The following is a 5978-nucleotide window of genomic DNA, read 5'->3' on the forward strand; positions in this document are numbered from 1 at the left end:
TTAAGTGGGAGGGAGAACAGGTATTTAATCCTCATTTTACTGATGAGAAAAGTGAGTCACAGAGAAGTTAATTGACAGAAGGGTAGAGAAGCAGCGTGGCTCAGTGGAAAGAGCACAGGCTTGGGAGTCAAAGGTCATGGGTTCGAATCCTGGCTCTGCCACTTGTCAGCTGTGTGACTGCAGGCAAGTCACTTAACTTCTCTGTGCCTCAGTGACCTCATCTGTAAAATGGGGATGAAGACTGTGAGCCTCACGTGGGACAACCTGATTACCCTGTATCTACCCCAGCGCTTAGAACAGTGCTCTGCACATAGTAAGCACTTAACAAATACCAACATTATTATTTATTAAAAACTTATTATGTGCTAAGAATTGGTGTAGATAGAAGGTTTTGAGACTGGAAACAGTCTCTCTCCCATAAGGGCTTAGATCTATTGGGGCAGGAAAGAGAAAAGGAATTGTATCCCCATTTTACAGATGAGGGGATTGAAGCTCGGAGAAGTTAAGTAATTTGCCCCAGGTACTCTTTCGATTAGGTCACGCTACCAAACCTTGCTTTCATTCATTCATTTAATTGTATTTATTGAGCACTTACTGTGTGCAGAGCACTGTACTAAGCGCTTCAGAGAGTACGAGCAGCATGGCGTAGTGGATAGAGCAGGTTCTAATCCCAGTTCTGCCACTTGTCTACTGTGTGACCTTGGGCAAGTCACTTCACTTCTCTATGCCTCAGTGACCTCATCTGTAAAATGGGGATTGAGACTGTGAGCCCCTGCGGGGCAGAGGACCGTGTCCACCTGGATTGGCTTGGATCCACCCCAGAGCTTAGTACAGTTTAAGCCTTTAACAAATGCCAATATTAAATAATTAATTAATTACAATATAACAATAAGCAGACACATTCCTTGTCCAAAAGGAGTTTACAGTCTAGAGGGCTTATTTCCTCTTGTGCTGGAAGGATCTGAGAGGAGTGGGTGTGTGGTGTGTGGGTGTGTGTTTGTGCAGGGGGGAAAGGCAGGACGGGAAGAAGTGCATTTAACTGATGGGCAGAAGAGAAACTTTCCTGGGTCCCAGAGATCATCTGCAGTATTGTTAATCTGGAGATTATCAACTAATTACTGCATAGATAGAAAGAAATGTACTAGAGGGATAAAAATACGCCCTCAAACCATAAAAGAGTTGGTCTCATTGAGAAGTGGAAATGGAAAAATCAACTGAGATTTCACTTGTCTGGGTTCCATCTGCAAGAATTCTTTCCTGTATGAGTTCACACTATGGTGTGCGGTTTCTCATTCTGAGTTCACCTTAACTCACTCTGTGGAATGAAATAGTGGAGACAACATGAACTTACCCGTGCAGTTTGACAAATCTACTGCTTGTTATTCCAATACAAACACACTCATTAACGTCCTAATTACATCTAGGAAAGGAGAATGATCAGGCTAGGTAGAGATTTCCTCTAATGGTTACGTTTTGATGAAAGATGGACGTTGGAGACATTCTTGAATTGGAAGACCGAACCTCATTAGGAGGGGAGATGTTCTGCATATGGAAACTGAATAAAGCACATAATGAGTTGTGATTTATCAAGTAATATGGTGCTGTACCTTCATTATTCTTTCATTTTCAGTCAGTCCACCCAAACTCCTTATGCTTCCGATAGCACTTAACCTTCCCATACAACCGATATTAGGTATCATGAAGAGAAGCACTGAACTCTCTCAGTGAATGATCAACGTTCGGTACCATATAAGCTCTACTGTAAACTCCTTGTGGGCAGGGAATGTGTCTATCACCTCTGTTGTATTTTACTCTCCCAAGCACTTCATACAGTAAGCATTCAATAAATGACTGATTGATTGACTGATCCACATAAAGGAAAGCATCACCAGAAACGTCATTTTGATCACAATGCTATTCGTCCTTCTCTGATGACCTTAAAGAACAAAAGAGGAAATGAAAAAAATAAATTTACATTGTCTCCGTCAAGCCACACCTTTAGAGATAAGGTTAGTTTCCTCCCTCAGTTGAGTTCCTCTATGATCCGCATTTTGAAAGTCATCAGCATCGGAAAGCTGGGCAACGCAAAATATCTCTAAGATGAAAAAGCCCCTTTATAATCTAGACCCTCTCTTCCTAGAAATGCTAAATGCAATCCACTTTAATGAGAATGTGGGTCTAGCCAATCGCGGGCCCCGAATGTGCAAGTCTTTGACAAAATAGAAATTGGGCTCTGAGAAGGGTTTTCAATTTAAAGTATACAACTTAGGAAGATTTACTGCCAGCTCTATGGTAGGGCTATGGTAAGGTAGGATAGTTAAATGTGTCTTTGCACAGAGCAGGGTTCATTCATTCATTCAATCGTATTTATTGAGCACTTACTGTGTGCAGAGCGCTGTACTAAGCGCTTGGAAAGTACAATTCGGCAATAGAGACAATCCCTTCCCAGTGGGCTTATCATTGTGGTCAAGACATGGATGTGTGAGATCCTTTAGATAATCACAAAGTAGCCCTATGGTATCTTCATTCACCCATTGGTTCATTTCTTTGTTCATTCATTCATTCGATTTTCTTTCAGAGAAAGAAAAAATATCATTTCCCATGGTGACATCTAAACACTGGACTGGGCCAGTTTAGGCAGGACTCCCAGAGTTAAACCATTGTTGTTTCCCTGTTCTTTATGACATTTGCCAAGTGTATACTATGTGTCAAACATCGTTCTAAGCGCTGGGGTAGGTACAGGTTAATTAGGTTGGATGCAATCCCTGCCTCGCATGGGGCTCACAGTCTAAGTAGGAAGAGAACAGGTATTTAATCCCCATTTTATAGTTGAGGAAGCTGAAGCACAGTGAGCGAAGTGACTTGCCCAAGTCACACAGCAAGCAATTGGCAGAGCTGGGATTAGAACCCAGGTCCTCTGATTCCCAGGCCTCCGCCCCTTCCCCTAGGCTGTGCAGCTCCTTCTACATGATATCATGTAGTGGCCATGAAGTGCAATGTAATACTGGGAAAAGATTAGAAGTCCCAGGGCTTTCACGTCAGAACTGGAGAGTATCTGTGGTGGAAACACTAGTTGTCACAGTTGCTGCACCAAAGAGATTCCACTCAGCTCCCGTCCTCTTCTACACACCCCCTGCCCCCCGCCACCTCATCCCCAAGAACCCTCGACAGGCAGGGTTTCTCTTTGAAGGTTATCAGTGCTTACAACAGTGCCAGCCCTGAGAACAGTGCTTGGCACATAGTAAGCACTTAACAAATGCCATCATTATTATTATAAGCCTTCCCTGATTAAGCACTCTTTTCCCCAAGTTCTAATCAATCAATCATATTGATTGAGTGCTTCCCATGTTCTGCATCATCTATGCCCTTGGATCTGTGACCTTTAGGCACTTGGTATCTTATCTCTCTGGCCAGTCATTTTCAGTCTCCTTCGCAGGCGCCTCCTCCCCCTCCCATCCTTTAACTGTTGGAGTTCCTCAGGGGTCAGTTCTTGGCCCTCTTCTGGTCTCCATTTACACTCACTCCCTTGGTGAACTCATTAGCTCTCACAGCTTTGACTACCACCTTTATGCAGATGACACGCAGATCTACATCTCTGCCCCTGTCCTCTCCCCCTCCCTTCAGGCTCGCATCTCCTCCTGCCTCAGGACGTTTCCACCTGGATGTCTGCCCACCACCTAAAACTCAACATGAGCAAGACTGAGCTCCTCATCTTCCCTCCCAAGCCTGGTCCTCTCCCAGACTTCCCTATCACCGTGGATGGTACAACCATCCTTCCCGTCTCTCAGGCCCGCAACCTCGGTGTCATCTTTGACTCGTCTCTCTCATTCACCCCACACATCCTATCCATTACTGAGATCTGCCGGTCTCACCTTTACAGTATCACCAAGATCCGCCCTTTCCTCTCCACCCAAACGGCTACCTTACTGCTACAGGCTCTCGTTATATCCTGGCTAGACTACTGTGTCAGCCTTCTCTCTGATCTCCCTTCCTCCTCTCTCGCCCCGCTCCAGTCTATTCTTCACTCCGCTGCCCAGCTCATCTTCCTGCAGAAACGTTCTGGGCATGTCACTCCCCTTCTTAAACACCTCCAGTGGTTGCCTATCAACCTCCGCTCAAAACAAAAACTCCTCACTCTAGGCTTCAAGGCTCTCCATCACCTTGCCCCTTCATACCTCTCCTCCCTTCTCTCTTTCTACTGCCCACCCCGCACACTCCACTCCTCTGCCACCCACCTCCTCACCGTCCCTCGGTCTCGCCTATCCCGCCGTTGACCCCTGGGCCACGTCCTCCCGCGGTCCTGGAATGCCCTCCCTCCTCACCTCAGACAATCTAATTCTCGTCCCCTCTTCAAATCCCTACTTAAAGCTTACCTCCTCCAAGAGGCCTTCCCAGACTGAGCTCACCCCCTTTTTCCCTCTGCTCCCTCTACTCCCCCTCCACCTCTCCACAGCTAAACCCTCTTCTCCCCCCTTTCCCTCTCCTCCTCTCCCTCTCCCACCCCACCCCCTCAGCACTGTACTCATCCGCTCAACTGTATATATCTTCATCACCCTATTTATTTTGTTTATTTTTGTTTAATGAGATGTACATCACCCTGATTCTATTTATTTGACATTGTTTTTATGAGATGATCTTCCCCTTGACTCTATTGCCATTGTTCGTGTCTGCTTGTCTCCCCCGATTAGACTGTAAGCCCGTCAAAGGGCAGGGACTGTCTCTATCTGTTGCCGATTTGTACATTTCAGGTGCTTAGTACAGTGCTCTGCACATAGTAAGCACTCAATAAATACTATTGAATGAATGAATAAATGGTATTCACTCCACTCTCAGCCCCACAACAACCAATCAATGGTATCTACTGTGTGCAGAGCACTGTTCTAAGTATTTGGGAGAGTACAGTATGCAGGGTTGGTAGACACGCACGTTCCCTTGCCCACAGTCTAGAGGGCTTTCAGTCTAGAGGGGGAGAAAGACATTAATATAAATAAGGACATTATGGATATGTACTTAAATGCTGTGAGGCTGAGGAAGGCGTGAATAAAGGGAGCCAATCCATGTGCAAGGGTGAGCCAGGTGGGAGTGGGAGAAGAGGAAATGAGGGCCTAGTCCAGGCAGACCTCTTGGAGGAGATGTACCTTCAATAAGGCTTTGAAGGTGGGAAAGGTGATTCTCGTTCAGATGTGAAGCAGGAAATCTTTCCAGGCCAGAGGCAGGAGAGATAGATGAGAGGTCAGTGGTGAGATCGATAACATCGAGGTACAGCGAGTAGGTTGGTTATACATGATAGGTTATGTATATATCTGTAAATTATTTATTTATATTAATGTCTGTGTCACCCTTTAGACGATAAACTTGTTGTGGGCAGGGAACATGTCTACCAATTCTGTTGTATTCTTCCAAGCACTTAGTACAGTGTTCTGCACACAGGAAGCACTCGAATAATATTGATTGATTGACTTGAATGGGGCTGAGGTCTGATGGGTAAGGGTTCTGCACAGGGGTAAGAAGATTAAAGAGTAGAAAGGAGGAACTCACAGAAAAACAGGGTGAGCAGAGGGTTGAGTTTGAGAGCAATATTCAGAAAGAAAGGATAAAAGATGGGGAAGTTTTAGAATGTATGGAGACATGGCCTTGAATACTTTTCTGTTTTATATTGTTTTGCTTTTCCTTTATGTTCTGCAGATGGAGCCAGGTTAGCTGCTGGCATCAAGAAGCAGGAGGAGGTAAGTAAATAAATAGCCCAAACATTAGCAAAAGAGACCAAAACAAAAAGGACACAAATATTCTTCTGTTCTTCCACCTATTTAAATTACAATGATTTCCGAAGGACCCTGCTGACTTTGGAAATTGCAGTTTACAGCCGCACCATGGTGACTCATTTCATTTCTATCAGCCGCTGACCTGCACAAGCTTCTCAAAACAGCGACAACAACCAACTCCAAATCTTTACCTCAGCTTTTCCATCCCTCTGAACA

The sequence above is a fragment of the Ornithorhynchus anatinus genome, chromosome X5, assembly GCF_004115215.2.
Source record: "Ornithorhynchus anatinus isolate Pmale09 chromosome X5, mOrnAna1.pri.v4, whole genome shotgun sequence".
Lineage (NCBI taxonomy): Eukaryota > Metazoa > Chordata > Mammalia > Monotremata > Ornithorhynchidae > Ornithorhynchus > Ornithorhynchus anatinus.